Genomic DNA, 19,113 nt, shown 5'->3' on the forward strand with positions numbered 1-19,113 from the left:
CCAAAAACTATTAGAAACAATAAACAAATACAGTAAAGTTGCAGGATACAAAATCAATGTACAAAAATTCACTGCTTTCCTATATACTAACAATGTAACAACAGAAAAAGAAATGAAAAAAAAAACAATTCCTTTTGCAATTGCAACAACAAAAACAATAACAAATACCTAGGAATAAACTTATCAAAAAATGTGAAGGACATATATACTGAAAACTATAAAGCATTATTAAAAGAGATTTAAAAAGCACAATGAAATGAAAAGATATTCCATGTTCATGGATTGGTAGAATCAGCATAGTTAAAATGGCCCCATTACTCAAAGCAATATACAGATTTAATGCAATCTCCATCAAAATTCCAATGTCATATTTTAAATAAATAGAACAAAAAAATCATCAATTTGTATGGAACTACAAAAGACCCTGAGTAGTCTAAGAAATCCTGAGAGAAAAGAACAAAGCTAGAAATTTCACTCTACCTAACTTCAAATTATACTACAGAGCAACAATAATGAGAACAACATAGTATTGGCAGAAAAACAGACAGAGACCAATGGAACAGAATTGAGAGCTCAGAAATAAAATGGTATGTACATGGGCAAATCATTTCTGACAAAGGAGCCAAAAACACACAATAGAGAAAATAAAGCCTCTTCAATAAATAGTGCTGGGGAAATTGGAAAGCCATACGCAAAAAAAAAAAAAATGAAACTATACTACCATTTTTCCCCTTGTACAAAAATTAATTCAAAATGGATTAAAGACCCTAAATATAAGATCTGAAACAATAAATTAGATAGAAAAAAAAAGATACTAAACTTATGGACCTTAGTTTTAGAGAAGAGTTTATGAATTTGACTCCAAAGGCAAGGGAAGAAAAGGCAAAAATAAATGAATGGGACTATATCAAACTAAAAAGCTTCTGGACAACAAAAGAAACTGACAACAAAAGAAAAAGGCAGCCAACTGAATGATAGGTGATATTTGCCAACAACAACTCCAAAAAAGGGTTGATATCCAAAAGGGTATATTTCAACTGTCTGTACATTCTGTTATAATCATATATGTATATGTCTGTTTCATCAGCTAGAATCCACAGATTGTAGATGATACACTGTAATTGACTAGTTATTAATAATAGAAAGGAGCAAAGGGAAAGCCAGACATTATTAGTATGTCATTTGGGCAGCTTCACCAGGAAGCTGCAATTTCACACTCCCCAGGGAACAACTGGTCTATTCCATGAAGATCACTGGGGGGAAGGGGACAACGAAGGGGAGACAGATACATGCACAGTGAAGTTGGGGTGACTAGGGAAGGCGACTCTCAGTCAAACCTGGGAGCAGAGATCATTGGCCAGATTAGGCAGAGCTACTGCAAGCTCACAAAATTTGGGAATACATGGTCCTCCTAAACAAAGGAGTATGCTCTCCTGTTACTCTTGCTCTTGCTGCTCTTGGCTCTTGTGACCCTTGGCCGTCTTGCATTTGCCCATATGGCCGATGGCCTTGCAGACCCCACACATAATGGACTGATAGACTGCACGGGGAACCACAAGCTAAGCTAGCCTAATGCTGGACTGGACTCGGCTCCTACCTGGAAAGAAAACTCTGGACACTGGCTCTGATTTTAGGTTGGCTGAAGCCCCAGATACACTTCTTCTTTGGGGGAACAAAGGGGAATGGGACTTTGGAAAGTCAGTGGTGTAATTCCATGGAAATAAAGCTTTCTATGATACCTCAATCTCTCATGGGGGCCTCTGGAAATTCTTACTCCAGTGGTACCTCAAGAACCATACCTTCACTGGTAGCAACAGATGTGGACGAGGACCTCTACTCACCGCTAACATTGAGAGAAGAAACTAATCCTATTTATTTTAGTGATTAAAGTAGCTACCATTATAGGGGTTGGTCTTCCTATTAACACTGTCTACTCCTTCCTGTTTCAAATCACAAGGGCAGGAGGATTAGTTCATTTCTTATGCCTAGATATTAGTGTCCTGGAAATTCCTTTTGACAAGATAGAGACAATGGAAATATACAATTTAGGGTAAGCTACCCCAAGGAAGGCCAAGGAGTCCAGAAAAAACAGAACCAGGATATGCCTTCTAAAATGACTATCCTTTAGACAAGCAGCAGATAACAGAATGTAACTGAGCAGAGAGAGTCAACATTTCATTTCTGCCTTGACCATCTAAAACATATCATTCCTATGGGCAACATCTTCCTCCAGAAATGGTTTCTCATACTCCCAGTTTTCATGGAAGCTTCTGCGCTAACTGAAATAGTACCATCTTTTTTACTTCCCCCAGTGAACTCAGACTTATCAGTGAGCCTCCAGACCCCAGGAAGACCTCACATAATAACACAAGGGAAACACCTTGGTGGGCATAAAACAGAAGGGAAATGGAGCCTCAAAGAATTCAATTCAGAGATACCAAGTGAGTCAATTAAAAAAGTAAAAAATAGGGGTACTTGTGACTAAGTAGAGATAAATATCTCTCAACAGCAGATTAAGCAATGAATAAAACATACAAAATGAAATTATTTCCAAAGTATTTTTCTTATACTATTATTATAATGTTTTGGAATTACTTAAAATTACTCTTATAAGATACATAATAAATAATATATGATACTTGCCCTATGTGAAATTATAGTCCAAAAATCAGAGTCAGATATGCAAACCTTACTCACTAATGAGATAACCTAGGTGCTGTAATAGAGTTGTACACAGGATTCACTGAAGGCAGTAAAGGGAAATGATTACCTAAGTGCCTCTGGGCAGGAGAGATAGCAGGGAGGGCTTCAGAGAAAAAGGCCTTAGTTGTTTGATGAATGAATAATGAGTTTGCAAATGATCAAGGGGAGAGAGTATTTCAGACAGTGAGAGAAAACTGCACAAAGACATAGTGGTATATAAACCTGGAGAATCATCTGGGAGCTCCAAGTAGATCCATCTGGCTAAGCTGTAAGTTATGTAAGTTATGATCACAGAGGAAAGAACATGAACTTTGAAGTCAGACAAGCTCACAGCCCTGACCCATCCTAAGTAGCTGTGTGACTTTGAACATATTAAATAACTCATCTGAGTCTCATTTGTTAGAAGGAGAGAATAATAATTACCTTGTTGGGATTCTGTGAAGGTTAAATGAAACAGGAATCTAAAATATCTTCATAGTGTCTAGGTAAATAAGAGGCACAATAAATGATAGCTGATCTCCCCCTCCCCCTCCCCCTTCTTCTCCACCATATCATCACCATCACCTTCAGGTTGGAGAAGCAGGCTCCTGGAAGGCTTCGTGTTCCATACTGGCTGTATATGTAGGACACATTTAAAGACTTAAAGCAGAGGAAAACAAACTCAGATTCATGTTTTAGGAAAATCAGTCTGACAGCATCATGGAGGATGCGAAGCATTGTGCCTGGAATCAGGAAAAACAGTGAGAAGACAGTGGTAATAGCCCTGGAAATACGGCTGCAGAACAAAGACCTAAGTGTTGAGATGGAGAGAGAGGATGTTGCCATGTCTACTTTCCCCCTTGCCTTTTTCCCCACGCAAAGCTGAAGTGGTTTATGAAAGGCTTCGAATACAAAGTCACAATTGAGGTTGCTGTGGTTACAGTGGGAAAGAAGAATATACTGTGGATCTTTTCTTTCTGTCCCTTTCTTAAAACAGTAATTTTATCACACTGTGTTTCAGAATATTGTGCTATAGCAAATATTCTGCCATGAAAGTTTTTTGATCTGGCTTTCAAAGTAAGTATAAGATATAACTGGAAGCCTGTTGCTCAAAATGCACTCCTTGCACTCATCCAAGGTATTTAAGATTCCATACATAATGTCTGGTAAAAAGAGTTCAGAGCTATGTAACAGCGGATAAGACATAGTCAATGAAAATATAAATGTGGTTGCTGGTGTCATTGTAAGTAACGTCCAAACCTGTAGAGAATTTTTATAAGAGTTTATTTGAACCAGACTGATGACGTATGCCGGGGAGCAAGATTTTAAATGCTACAGAGAATAACAGTTTGCAGCCTCTTTTATGTATTTGAGATTAAGGAGGGAACATAAAGAAGATTACGTGGATCCGTGAAAAAGGAAGGTGGGGACTGGGTTACAGGAGAGTTAACAAGGTTACGTGATTTCTTGAAGGTAGTTATGGATTATTTCAAAGGTGTGTTAACATAGATGCTCAGAAACAATGGACAGGGCTTGCCTAAGCCCAAGATAAACCTTGTACTAAATGTTATATGCCTTGGGGTGTGACTACCCACCATGACCTGCCAGTTAGGACTTTATGATCAGATCACTCTGTGAGGTTACTTTCCACAGAGCCCCCATTTTTGTTCACACTGGATACTTCTATTCTCACAGAGTACAACTAGACAATTCTTCTGTTACAACCAGTGCTCTTTCTTGTCAAGGAGGTTTAGTTTTCATAAAGGACCAATTTAAGTCAGACATTTAAGGGAACTCATCCGTATCTCCCCTTAATTCCGCTGCAAATTTTAGTTTGATTCTTCTAATCATTGTTTTAATTTCTGAGCACTTTTGTTAGTATATCCTGCTTAGTGGGGCGCAATGGCTAAAGCCAATACCTAGCCACACTGTCACATGACATTGACTTGGCCTATTTTTATAACCACTCCTCTCAAAATGCTTACACTCTAATAACAAGGCAGACTGCTAATAACTGAGTGCCAAGATAGTAGACAAGACATATAATATGTATTTTACATATAATGATTGAATGTAAATGTAGTAGACAAAGGTAGTTTCATCCATGATGCCTGTGTACCCTCCAGAGCTGATTGCTCCACTTAGTTAGATGGATACTTAGTTATTTTAATCTTGTTTCCCGTAATACCAGGAAAAGCATAATAACCTCTGTTTTTATAGTGCTTTATATTTCGCAAAGTGCTTTCTTATACATTTATTCATTCATTGATCCCATTAATATGTACTGATCATTTATTATATGACAGGCACTGTTCTGGGAATATAGCAGTGAAAAGAACAGACCAGGATCCTTATCTTGATGGAGTTCACTGTCTCATTTTTCTTGAGGAAGTAATGAGGCAGCCTATCATACAAGGCGATGGGAGCAACCAAAATACATCAAGTAGGGGAAGAAAGGTAAGAAGTGCTGAGAATTTGCATTTTAAAGAGGAAAGTCATGGAGAAAGATGTCAAGGAGACAAAGGAGCAAGCTATACTGATATCTGGAAGAAAAGCATTCCAGAGAATAAAAACAGGATTACAAAGGACTTAGGTAGCAACATGCTAGAGATAGTCTCTAAACAGCAAGAAAGCCAGTCATAGCTGGAGACCGATGAGAAAGAAAGCCCAAAGGTGGCAAAGGAATCCCAAAAATGAACACCAGAGCAGATTATGTAGGGTTTGAAGAGCATTTTAAAAACTACTTTTTACTTTGAGTGACATGGAAGTCATTGGAGGGGGCAGGCCAGATCAAAAACATCATCTGTCATCATTTTTTAAAAATAAATTGCTATACTTCTGGATTGAGAAGAAATATAGGAGGACAGGAGCAGGAAAAGAAAAACCACTTAGGAAGATATAGCGATAGTCTAAGAGAGAAAGATGGTGGCTTGGACTAGAGTGAGAGCAACAGAAGTAATGATATGTCTATTTTTAAAGTTGAATGGACTGCCAATTAATTGAATGTATCAGTGATGACTTCAAGGTTTTGTACCAGACAGCTGAATGGCTGCTACGGCCAGTGCCTGAGATGGGGAAAATGTTAGGTAAAGAAGGTGTAAGAGGGAAGATTAGGAGTTCACTTCTGGCCTGGTTAAGTTTAAGATACATATTAAGTACCCACTAGCCATGTCCAAAGGGCAATGGATATATAAGTCTGTAGCATTCGCTGCAGATATGACAGAGCAGTTTCTATGGAGGGGGGCAAGCCTTCCTGGAGAGAGTTTATGAGAAAATAGAGGATGAGTGAACATTCTAACTATAGGAATCTCTTTCCAGGGGAGTGGCTGTAAATGGGGAAGTAGTGAAAGTAGAAATGGAGCAGAGAAAGGGCTTAGTTAAGATGGAAAGACAACAGGTTTATGTGCAGATACGTTATATTGTTTAATAATTCAAAAAACCACGTGAGGTAGATATTATTTGTTCCTATTTTGCAGGCAAGCAAAAAAAATTAAAATGCTACTGAATCAGATTATGTAACTTGACCAAGAGTCTTGCCATTGAATTAGTGTTAACAAGGATTTACAGTGAGGTACTTTGGTTCCTAGGCCCCTACTCATTTCACAACACCAGGGAACCCCTCCCCCAAAGAACAAGCACTAAAAGAGAAAGGGAGGGCGGGAATTCTCCCTGTGAGAAGAGGCCAGGAACCTCCAGCGCATACGGGACACTACTCATCTAATCATAAATTCTCTATTTATATTATTACTGATACATATGTTTCATTTCTAGGATTGTCTTGTGTACCTATATTTAAGATTCTCTCTTAATACAGTACCATATACAAAGCATTTCTGTTATTTATTGATCATGACAGTTACTGTTTGTAAACCTTTAATAAAAAAATTAATCATATTAATTTATAGAAAAAATTGCTTGCTTGCTCCTTGATTTAAAAAAAAAAACAGTCTTGCAATATCATACATAGTAATACATGTCTAAACTCCTTTGACGTTTTTATTTTTAATGTTTTTCTTTTAGAATATTTTATTTTATTTAATGTATTATATTCATTTTAGGAATTATATATTTGGTATACACTGGAAACTCAAGTTCATAGTCTTCTATTTAAGTAAAAGAGTAAATTTTTGGTTATGAAAATAAAAAAGATTTGTATGCTAAAATGTCTGACCATTTTTATACTCTTACTTATTAGGGAACACACTATTTATAAGTATTCCTTGGTTGAAATTAGCGAGCATATATTTATTTTGATGTGATGACATGCACAGGTCTTAAGTGAGTAGCCACAGAAAGAGGAATACTACTATAGGTATCTTCATTCTCACTACAGACATTTGAGGTTTTACTTATACTTTTAAAAATTAAATATATTGTTACTGTATTTACCCAAAAACTAATTAATTCAGTTTCTTCCACCGACATCATCAAATTAGGCTACCCTGCTGGTGGGGAGTGTGGAATATCAAAAGATAATAATTTTGAGATGGCTTAAAAATTCATACTTGTGAAATCTAATGACTGTGGGAGGAGAAAAATATGCTTCCAGCAAAGAAGCGAACACAGAGGTAATTAGAGTGCATTCAATAATATAAAACTAATATCTTATGACTCGAATTCATGTTCCCCCACTTGATAATCATCTCTAAGCTTGGTGAAGAATAGGTTGCCAATTAGTTTCTTTGAAAAGTACATCCAACTAAAATGAAATTATCAAACAACTAAAAAAATTATAGGTGATAAAGAAAATGCCCGTGTAACAATGGGTATTCTTTATGATATAAATATGATTTCCTTTGATTTCAAAAATTGCATTATGTCAACCCTAAGTTTATGGACTCTATGCATAAAAAAGTGCTTAGAAAAATTCAATCAACCCTAAGTTTATGGACTCTATGCATAAAAAAGTGCTTAGAAAAATAATTATATCCAGCTTCTCTCTTGGTTGTATGAATGATGTATGTACGAATATAAGAAGTTTTTTCTTTTTACCTTTTGAATGACTTCACCTCCTACCATATTTAAATATCTTATTATAAATAATACACATGAAATGGTACAAAGGGCAAAGCTAAACAGTACTTCACACACACACTCTTATTTCCATTCTCACAGAACAGTGAGACAACCATTGTTAAATATTCTCACCTGCTAATATTCTTACACCTGTTTTCTTACTTGTGCGTGGATATAAACCTAGCTCTTTGTGTACCTCTATTATCTCTAATGCACATATCTACTGATACACACACAAAATTTTACATACATGTAATTACGTGTACAGTTTTGATGCTCTTCTCTTCTTTGTAGTTGCTTTGTCTTCTTATTGCTTCTTTCCATTCCACACCCCCCCACCCCAACCATATCGCCTCTGCTTTACCACAATCATAACAAGAAGCCCTAGGTAATGTGTCTAAATCATCTGAGCATAAAAATCTGTGTGGGTTTTTTTCACACTCTAAGTGCTATACACACATAGATGAAATTGCATGGGTGGGTTTTTTTTTTTGTTTTTTTTTACATTATAAGAGTATACTCAAAATAATGATCTCATCTCTCTGTGTGTTATTTTCAGTCAGCAATAGCTTGTGAAAACTACAAATCACTCCAGGTCATTGAGTCAGCTTCATTCTTTTAAGTGGCTACATAATATTCTTTGTTGTAAATGCACCATTATTTATTTAACCAAACTAGCATACTTCTAATTTTATAGAATGATAATATCATTTTAATTTTTAATAGATTCTGAGATATTGATTTAGAAAAGCATTTGCCCAGGTGCTCATGTTTAAAGACTTCTGTGCCTTTGTCTTGGTCTCTCATAAAGGACCTCCTATCACCAGGCCTGGACCCAGCCTCAGAGTGATATGTAATTTTAAAACTAAAAACATTTGAAGATACTCTAGAATGGACTGCAATCAAATTTCATCTCGAAAATTTTATGACTCAATTCAGTAAGACTGATGTGCAATGGGGGGGGGGGGGGGGAGAGCATCAGTCTAGAATCCATTTCAAAAAACTCTAATAGCTCTTTCAACTTTTAAAGTCTCTCCATCAGTTTTTCAGAAGGTGCCAGGAAGTCCTTTTTGAAATTCCTCTTTTCCTCATTTTAGATTCTGTGCTCATTTTCACTTAACTTTTAAACAACCATCACATTAATTGAGGAAATTGAGCATATAGGCATATCTGAGTTCATTAAAATGAAGAGTTAATGAGATTCTAGTCATTTTATTAATTGCTAAAGTAATAATTTTGATGTAAAAGTATGCATTTGAATTTTAATAAAATGTCAAAGGAATTTGTTCATGGGTTACATAATTGAAAGTGTGTGTGTAGAACATACCAGAGAAGTCATCTGGCTCTATAATTGTGTCCCTGCCATTAACAATCTGAATGAAGGTTGTGTTTTTTCCTATTTGAATGGATTTAAGCAAAGCATTTGTCCTCTATCTATAAGTTGAATCAACTCTACTCAGTTGTGAGAGTAAAATGAGGTAAAATATGTGGATTTGCTTCATATATCTATAGATAGTAAATAAGAAGCATTGTTATCATAAAGTAATCATTTCAAAATGGACATGTGAAAACTATTAATCTTCCATTCATTCATTTAACAAATAAATTCTGAATATTTCTAGATAATAGGACTAGAACTAGGAAAGAGAGTGGGCTAAACAACAACGAATAAAGAAAAGTGCCTGCTTCCTGAAGGCCTTTTGTGTCACGTGTGTATATAGAGTGTCATAAAAATTAGGCTGCCAGGACAGTTTGCCAGTTCAGCTTTAACTTAGTCAGTCACCATATTCCTCTAGTTATAAGAGATTATAAAAGGCTACATCCAGGTAGCATGTGTTTGTGGGATAATAGGAGCTGCATTCAGTCAGATGGAATAAAATCAAAGCTTTAAACACTTATAATAATAATTTACTTAAGGTGTTTGAGTCTCTTTCTTCAAACCAAAATGGGGACAATGACACTCTCTTTAGAATGCTATTTTTAAAATAAAATTAAAAGACACAGTATATACCTATCCATGATGTATGTTGGGAAATAAATGCTGAGCCAGTATTCCCTTTCTAAGTGTATTTTTAATTCTTGGTGTGTAACAAATAGCATGCAGTAAAATGAACACATAAAGGGAAGGCCTAGCTGGATAACTCAAAATGCAAACCAACCAGATGTTTGTTAGTCAATAACAAAGCAAAGGCACAATATTTCTTAAATGTGATTATTTCCAAAAAGTATCAAGTGTTTTCTTGTGCACAGAAATGAGATAAACCTCAGTTGGATTTCCTCACACATATTTTCAAGTCTTGGTATTGTAGGATGCTGTAATCTTTTCAGGGTTTAGGATCCGTTAGCAACTTAATCTGGTCTCAGGGACCAGATTTATTTTATGTTATAGGAAAGACCTGCATTTTATTCTGGCCCCCAAATGCTAGATAGATCTATGAAAGGCAATATTTTAAAAGCCTGAATTTCATTAAAAGCATTGGTGTAAATGTTTAATCACTGGCTGGCTGGCCAGAGGGAATGCCCTGGTTGAAAAGTGTTTGCTGATTTTTACTTCCACATGGCTGATTTCAAGTTGCCAACACGGTGATGCCACTGAACACAGAGTTGGGTCAGGAACAGATACCACTACCAGTCAGCCCGATGCACTGGTGAAAGCCAAGCCCAGCACGCCTGTGTTCTCATCTAAACCTCACCACTTTCCAAAGGCTCCGCCTCCAAATACCATTACCTTGGAGGTGAGGGCTTCAGCACATGAATCTGGGAGAAGCATAATCATTCGGGCCGTAGCAATACTGCAAAAGTAACATATGTTTCTTAGCTGAACTTTGGAAAACATACCCTCCAAAAGTTGAAATAATAAACAAAAAGCATCCCAAATCCTGCTACTCTTTGCTAACCAGCGTTATCCTTAGTTAGATGGTAACACTAAGGGAAGGCCCTCAAGTCTTTTTTCTCTTAATACTCATGGTCTTTCATTCTTCTTTTAGGTTCTTCATTCAGGTTTTTGAAATAAAGTCTAAAAACTCTTTACTGATAATATGTTCATGGCATATTTTTTGTTTAATTTGATTTCACAAATGAGTGATCATTAGAGCAGATAAAATACTCTTGGGTTGCCCTCCCCACCCCCAACAAAACACACAAACACGCACCTCTGGGCACTTATGTCTTTGATCTTTATCATTACAGAGAAGAAATTTGAGAGCCTAATTATATTCCTTTGACAATGTGACTTTTCTGAAATGTAGTTAACTGTATTGCTTAATGGCAAAACACGTCATAGGTTTCTAGGTGTATGACTCCAGAGCCTCCAGAAAGGAATAAAACTCTGCTGACATCTTGGTTTTAGCCCAGTGAAGTCCAATTTGGACTTCTGACCTCCAGAACTGTAAGAAAATAGATATTTTGGATGTTATAGGCCACTAAGTCTGCGGTAATATGTCATAGAAGAAATAGGAAACTAATACACAGAAGGACCACCAACAGGATGCAGGGAGAGCATCAGGACAGCGATGCGCTAGGGCCCTGGCGTGGGCCCCTGAGAGGGGCTCCCGTTTCTCCCATTTACTGGAGGCTGTCCTTGGACGGCGCACTCACTTGTCCCAGCCAACCTCACTCTTCACTTTGGTTTTTTTTCTTCCAAGTTAGAAAGAACATAAAACTCTCTCTTGCCACTCTGATCCTATCTGATACCACTACATGGCACCTCCCTTCCCCATTAGTATCTGCTCTTCCTTCTTGCTACCATGGCAACCAACCGCTTTTAGCAAATTCCTTGATATGAGCTTTCACATTTTCCATAGATAATCTGCATTTTGCATCCACCACCTTTCCCGATTCAGTCTGAAAATCTCAGTGTAATCCAACTCATAGAACCTATTTCTTTTTATTTTTAACCTTTTATGAGCAATTGTAAATTTATTTATAAAATAGCATCATATTTTTAAACAAACATAACAAAAGGGTTTCCTAAATACGTCCACATTTTAAAAGCCAGTTCAGTGACCGAGGGGTCCCTTTTATTTCTAGAAAAAAAATATTTTGTGGTTTCCAGTAATTATATAATTGTTTTTATATCTAATAACGTAGACTTTTAAAACCAGCACCATGACTCATGTTTAGTTTACAGTTTACTCGCTAACCCTGTTCTTCTGCTATGTGGATGTAAAACAGACCACGTAAAGATGGAATTTAGTTTTGTTCCTCACAAAACAATTTATACAATTTTCTTCAAATTTTTACTCACATTCAGTTGCTTTGTTGTTTAGGGTTTTATTTCCATTATCCAGATGCTACATGCCCCATCTCACCAGGCATGCTGAAATTGTTCAGGTTGGAGAGTCACTGTGCCCTGCTATTTGACTTACAAGCTAGGATTTCTGTAGTTTTGTTTTCCAAGAGGTACAACAGTTTATCTTAACCACAAGGAAGAAACAAGCAACATTTTTCAAGAATGATGGGAGCTCTCAAAGCAAAATAGCCTCTTCTGAGAAAATGGTTTATATGAACACGTGAGATAATTGGATTTTTACAAAGAACTATGAAGTCATTTACCATAAAAGAGAAAAAAGTAGCAGTGTAAGAAAATTGTGATTTAGGTTTATATAATACAATATAAAGGGCAGTGAAGTAACAGGCTACACTTACACCAAAATGCCAAAAATATACCCTATATAACTAGGATATGCAAACTTCGCAGTCTTTAATGTTTTCTGAAGTTTCAGGCAACTTTAAAAGGTAGAAAGATTATGAATTTATAAATATTTAATTAATCAGAAACACTAAAGCAACATTTCTGTATAGTTTAAATAGAGATTTAGGCTAAATCATGCCTAGGTATCTAGAATTTTTCAGATCAATATTCTAGATGTTTCGCTGCATAATACCAAGCTGAAGTTTCCAATTACCATCAGGTATGGAACCCCTGGATGTGGAAACTTCGTGGGGTCCAAAACTGGAGACTGAGATTTGGAACACTTAGTGTTTATTTCTGTCTAGTCTGGCAATCTATGAGGCTGAGAGATAAACTTCCTTCCCTGCCAAATCACTAAATATTAATCAACAAGGACTCATTGGAAGTAACAAATGCATTTTTGTTCCTTCTTTTATTCTAATGTATAAGATGGTAGCTCTCATCAGGCTTATAATTTAGAATGGGAAAGAGAGTATAAAAATAAATAGTTAAATAAATAAGCAAGCAAGCATATGGTCATCGATTGTGTTAATGAAACTAATTCCTGAAGGAGAACAAGAGGGACAGACAGGGGCGCCTGCTCGGGTTAGGCGGTGGAAGGAAGCCCCAGGCTGGCGGTGCTCCCGCTCCAGGGGTCAAAGATGAGAGTCATGCACAGAGCTGGACGGGAGCCACCCAGGCAGAGGGAAGAGCCTAGTCAGAAACCTTAAGACAAGTCTTGAAATGATCAAAAATTTGAAAGGCCCCTGCAGTTGCAGCAAAGTGGCCAAAAGGAAAAGTGTAGGAAGTTATTTGGGAGAGAAAGATCATATTAGGGAGTTTCAAGTATTCTAAATGCAATGGAAAGCCATTCAACATTTTTGAGAGAGGGCTCCTTTCTCTGTCCGCATTGTTTATTTACTTCAGTACTAATATCATAGTTGTACAACTTCCACAACATATTCCACCTTCCTTAGCAAGCCTAAGTTCCTTGAAGCTGTCTTAGTCATCTTTAAATCCTAAGCTCTGATGTGCTGCTTGATGTACTACTGTAGGATCTCTATTAGACGTTTTTTGAATGAATGAATGAATGATTGAGTTAACTACCAGATAAATGTCAAGTGTTATCAAGGAAAATGACTTTTGTGGGTAATACAGCAGACTTTTTATTTTCTGTACCAATGTGACACTCTATCAGCGTGAAGAACAAAGAAATCAATATTTTTATGTGTGTCTGATATAGAAATATAAATTACTGACTGTTTTTACTTCTCAGCTATATGGTTCAAAACCTTTCTGCACATTGGATTTTATAGCCTCACTCCTTGTTCAAAGCTCCTTAGTAATTTCCAGAATGCTAATCAGGACCACAAATAAATATTCTAGGCCTGATTACCATATTTCCTGGGATAGCACAGCTTATAACAATAATTAATAAATAGCAATTATCATAGTTCACTTCCTCCTAAAAGTAATTACAATAAATAAAACCTTTTAAACCTCTTAAGCAAGCCATATTTTCTGGGAGACATTTTGTTTATGCAAGCCTTGAATCAAACCACAGTGAATTAGCCTTTCCATAATTTTCCCACAGATTGAAAAGTGGAAAAACTTCTAAATTTACCTGAAATGTCAGATGAAATCTTCCTAGGAAAGGGCAGACGTAATATGTCTCATGAGATATGTACTAATAAGTGTTAAATTTAATTAAAAGTTAAAGCAAGACAAGTAAGAAAAATATGAGTTTGGAGTGACAATCAGGACAATCCCAATTTTTATTGCTACCATTTGATCCCATTTCCCATAGAGTATGAAAAACATGAGATACTTGAGCATCTGACTGTAACATTAATAAATGATGTTCCAAACCTTGTCTCCTGAAAGGTTATTTAATCTTTAGTACTGAACAGTTTTGCTTTTTTCAAATGAAAGCAGATCATTAGGTGACTGAATGAATGTGTGTACGTGCACCCATGTGGGTGGTTTATATATATATTTTGTTTCCAACCTTCCCTGAATCCTTTTACATAACAGAGGTGGAATAAAACACATTGGAGTCTCAGTGGAACATCCATCGCACTCAATACAGATACTTTTCTTTTAAGAAACCAGGACAGGATGCAGTGAGGCTGATTTGAACCATGTATTTGACCCTTTACAGAACAACATTTCCCCTCAGGCTCCACTTCATGTATAGTCTGTGCTTGGCTTGTACTTAACATTTAGCTAGGGCAGGTCTAACCTGCTGAGAATTGGAGAGAGAGCATTGTTTTTTAGAGCCCTATGGCTGAAGACTGCCTTAGGAACCTCGATTTGGCCTCGACACTTGGACCTTAGAAACAGAAGCAAATTCCACATCTTAAGTCTCATCGTAAATCATTCGTTACGCATCCCTTTAGACTTGGTTGTAAAGAGCCCTCTGAATTAAAGTCAAAGACAGATGCATTCCTCACATCTTGTTTGACTGCTCAAAAAAAAACACAAAACTTTACACAAAAGATTGTTCAGTTGAAATAGATCAGTAAATAGAAGCATAATATCTATCTTCCTCTTTAACCAAATTACTAAAATAAATAGCATGGAGGACTTAACAATCCTTCAGATACTTTTTGTTTTGCTTTACAGGTCAAGCGAGAAGTAGAAGTATATGATAGGCTTTCATATATTGAAGGGGAAAAGTCCTTTTTTGTGGTCAACTGACACAGAGTTCATCAAAGTTAACTGGCAAAGCTGGCACTGGGAAGCTACGCAGAACACCTTCCTGCCTCCTAGACAAAGCTATATATGAGAAGGAACAAGATCTGCAGCCTTATGAAGACAATAGCGAAGTAAGTGGAAGGTTAGGACTGCAAAAGTAGGGGGGCATACCAATGGAAAATGCATCTCTACACCATACATTTATTGGCTGTTGCCTCTGAGATTTCCATTGGGTTTTCCCACAAAACCAGGCACCCTATATTGGCAAAATGTATAGAAGTGATAATAGAATTGAAACTTGAAATCTAAATGCATTTTTCTATTACTGGGTCTAGAGGTTTACAAATCGCCTCAAGTCTGATTTCTAGCAACCAGAAATTGGTGCAGGTCTCAATTAACAATTACCAACTCCAAAAGAACCTGACTTGCTTCTGCTGATATTCAAAGTTATTATTTCTACCCCAAAATAAGACAGTTATATAACTCTCCTTCTAATTTTAACCACATAGAATATATTTTGTCCACAATATCTCCACAAACTGTTAGAAGACCTACTTATGAGGAGGGTAAAACAGTAAGATGTTGATGTTTATATTTTTATACAAAATCTTGCCAGTGAATCCCTGATACATACTAGGTACTACAGCGGGCACCCCAGATCAAAGATGGGATCTTACATAATAAATCACAGCGCAATGGAGAGTTCTAACTGGCCTCATCTAGTAGCAAGAATCACTGATTCAAAAAATTCACCCAACTAAATTTAAAAAACAAAGCATGTTTATGGTAAGGATACACTTATTATTATATCCTTATTATATATATTTGTATTATGTATTACATATATATATACTATATATACTCTAGTGCTTTCTTACAATGTATGATATTCTAGACATGTATACCCTAATACTTTCTGATAGCATGTGTGTGTGAATATATACATCTGAGGAACTAACCTGGAGGTGGTCTCTGCTTTGCTCTCTGCCCCCTCTCATTCGTTCCCCCCTCTACTCCCTAAACACATGTTTTTTCATTCTCCCTCTGCCTACTAGTCTTTATCTTCTATGCTTCTTTCTTACCCTCTCAAAGTTATAGCTTTTGTGAGTCTCTGCATCCATTTGTTCACTCAACAAACATTTCTTAAATATACACTATACTGTATACAGAGACAGTGTTTGGGACGTTATAGGAAATTACAGGAATGTTCAAGAGAAATTGCACTGATTTTAGAGTTATTGCAGTAGGGGATAGTACTTAGTATAAAACTGAGTTCAATTCCATTGAAACAAAAAGCAGGAGAGTTTTAAGGACTGGGGTGAGGTAGTGGAAAAGTACTAGAGGGAGTTAAGGGGGAAGCTGGTCAGTGTGATTGGGCCATCTGTGTTTGCTAATTGGTACTTATTGAAGTTAAGCTCCTACCTTCCCACTGAGACTGGGAGATAATTCTATTTTTCTTGATGCTTACATTTCAAAGGGATGGCTCCCAGGACTTTAAGAAAGACATCCCTATGTTATAAACCTGGCAAGAAGCTGGGAGATCATTTATATCTCAAAGGGGCAGAGAAAGAAATTAAAATAGCCAGTTTTCTAAAGTAAATGCTCTAAGAAAATAGAGGTCAAGGGGCTATAGTCAGAAATAAACTAGTCTACATGTTAGCCAAGCTAAGGGGGATATTAAAGTACTATTGGTCAGAGATAGCGTAAGCAAAAAAAAAGTTACACAAAAATCTCTGCCCTCATGAAGCTTATATTCTAGGAGCCTATATCAGTAAAAGATAAACAAATACATTTTAAGCAAACAAACAGAAAGTATATTTGATTGAGTGAGTGCTATAGTAGAGAGAAAAACAAAATGAAGGCATGGACCTTTGAACAAGTTCTGAAGCGAATGAGATTAAGCCAAGGAAATATTTAAGAGAAGAGAATTCTAGGCAGAAGTAAGAACAAGTGTAAAACCTCTGAGTCAGGAGCACACTTGATGGGAGTCCTGAGACCAAAGAGAAGGGGAGTAGGAGACGAAGTCTGGGAGATAACAGGGAGGAGTCAGACAGGATCATATAGGAACGTTTATGTCATAGCAGGACTCTGATTTCTATTTCATATGAGAGGGCTACAGAGGAAGGATAATTTCCATTGACTAACCCTATAAAAAGATTATCCTAAAAAGCTGTGGTACATTTACATGATGGAATACTATGCAGCAGTAAAAATGAAGGGGCTCTTACCCTTTGAGACAGCGTGGAGGGACCAGGAGAGTATTATGCTAAGTGAAATAAGCTGGTCACAGAAAGAAGTATCACATTATCTCACTTATATGTGGAATATAATGAACAAAACAAACTGGCAAACAAAATAGATCCAGAGACATGGAAGAGTAGAACAGACTGACAAATCTCTGAGGGAAGAGGGAGGGGGAGGGCAGGAAGAGATTAACCAAAGAATTTATATGCATATCCGCATAACCCATGGACACAGACAATAGTGCTGTGAAAGCCTGGGGAGAGGCTGAAGTAGGGTGGAGGGGGCCAATGGAGGGGAAGGGGGACATCTGTACTACTTTCAACAAGAAAGGTAAATTTTTAAAAAGATTATTCAAGCTATAGCATTACTAAAAGTGTTGTTGGAAGGGGTAAATGAAGAAGCTGGGAGACATACAGGTGCATATATCTAGGGGACAATTGGAATCTGAAGTTGAAGGGAGTGGTGTGAACAGGAAATTTAAATCTGTGAACCATCAATATATATGTGTTATATACAACCACCTGACTAGATGAATATACTAATGGAATCAGTATAGACAGAAAAAAATTAATTGCCTTAATGCATGAAAACGAGGGGAAAACAGCTAAGACAGTTCCAAAGGGGGGTCAGTGAGATAGAGGGAAACCCAGGTGAGTGGGATTTCCCAAAGGACAGGGAGAGACAGTGATTTAAGGGAGAGGGCTTGAGTACCAGGGTGAAACCTTTGATTTATCAAGAAAGAAGACAACAAAAATCTCACCTCTGCCATGGTGAAGTTAAAGCTTGATGGAAACAAATTCAGGGAATTAGAGGACTCCATTATGACCTGTATTATAGATTATTTTATTTCAGAAATTTTGTCATGGAAGGGACAAGAGAAAGAGGACACTAGCCTCAGGCAAATATGGACTCAAGAGAACTGTTTCTTAAATAGAAGAAATTAAAGCATATTCACCTGTTGATGAGAATGGTTTATTAGAAGAAGGAAAGGATCAGGTAGGAGAAAGAGAAAAGAAGTGCTGACCGCGGTTCTTGAACAAATGAGAGGGGCTAGGATCTGTGCTCCAGTGGAGGAGTTGGTCTTGAGTAAGGATGGACAGTACGTGGTAAAGGTGGGCGACAGGGGACACAAGCTCAGACGTGGGCAGGAGAGTAGACATGGAGGTAGGGACTAGTGGCAGTATTGCTTGAAGTTCTTTCACTTTCAGATTATGACTTAAGTCCTTTTCAATTCCATTTGCCAAAGAGAATCTGATCAAATGTTCATGGTTGGGATGCCACTGGCCACAGGTCATAGGTCACTGAGTCTCCTTTGGATCAGCTGCCTTCTTGTCAGTTGAACCCTACCGGTCAGGAGACCTTGCCAGGAAAACAGAATTACGTGGTCCAAGTCATGGACGTTTATACAGTAGGGAACTGAGGGAGCAGTTTCCTTTGGAAAAGTTTCTGACCTGCAGGTTTGGTAAAAATGCTTTCATATGCGAAGGAAGACAGATACAAACACAAACAGAGATAACAAAGTGCTGTGAGCTATGACATCAACCATTATAGGACACAGAACTTAAATAAACTCAGGGGAGGAGAAAGTCACAGCAGAATGACATCAGAGCAGAAAAGAGCCTAGTCTGGAAAACTTAGTAGTAATTTTCAGAAAGGCATCCCAGGAATAGCAAAAATCGGAGCCATAAAATATAGATATTTCACATTATAGGAACTGCAGTTGCTCAACAAAGCAGGTGCATGAGAGGGGCAGGCCAGAGGGAATGAAATGAGGAGCTCGTATAGCAAGAAATAAAGGGGGG

The sequence above is a fragment of the Miniopterus schreibersii genome, assembly GCF_964146895.1.
Source record: "Miniopterus schreibersii genome assembly, chromosome: 2".
NCBI lineage: Eukaryota > Metazoa > Chordata > Mammalia > Chiroptera > Miniopteridae > Miniopterus > Miniopterus schreibersii.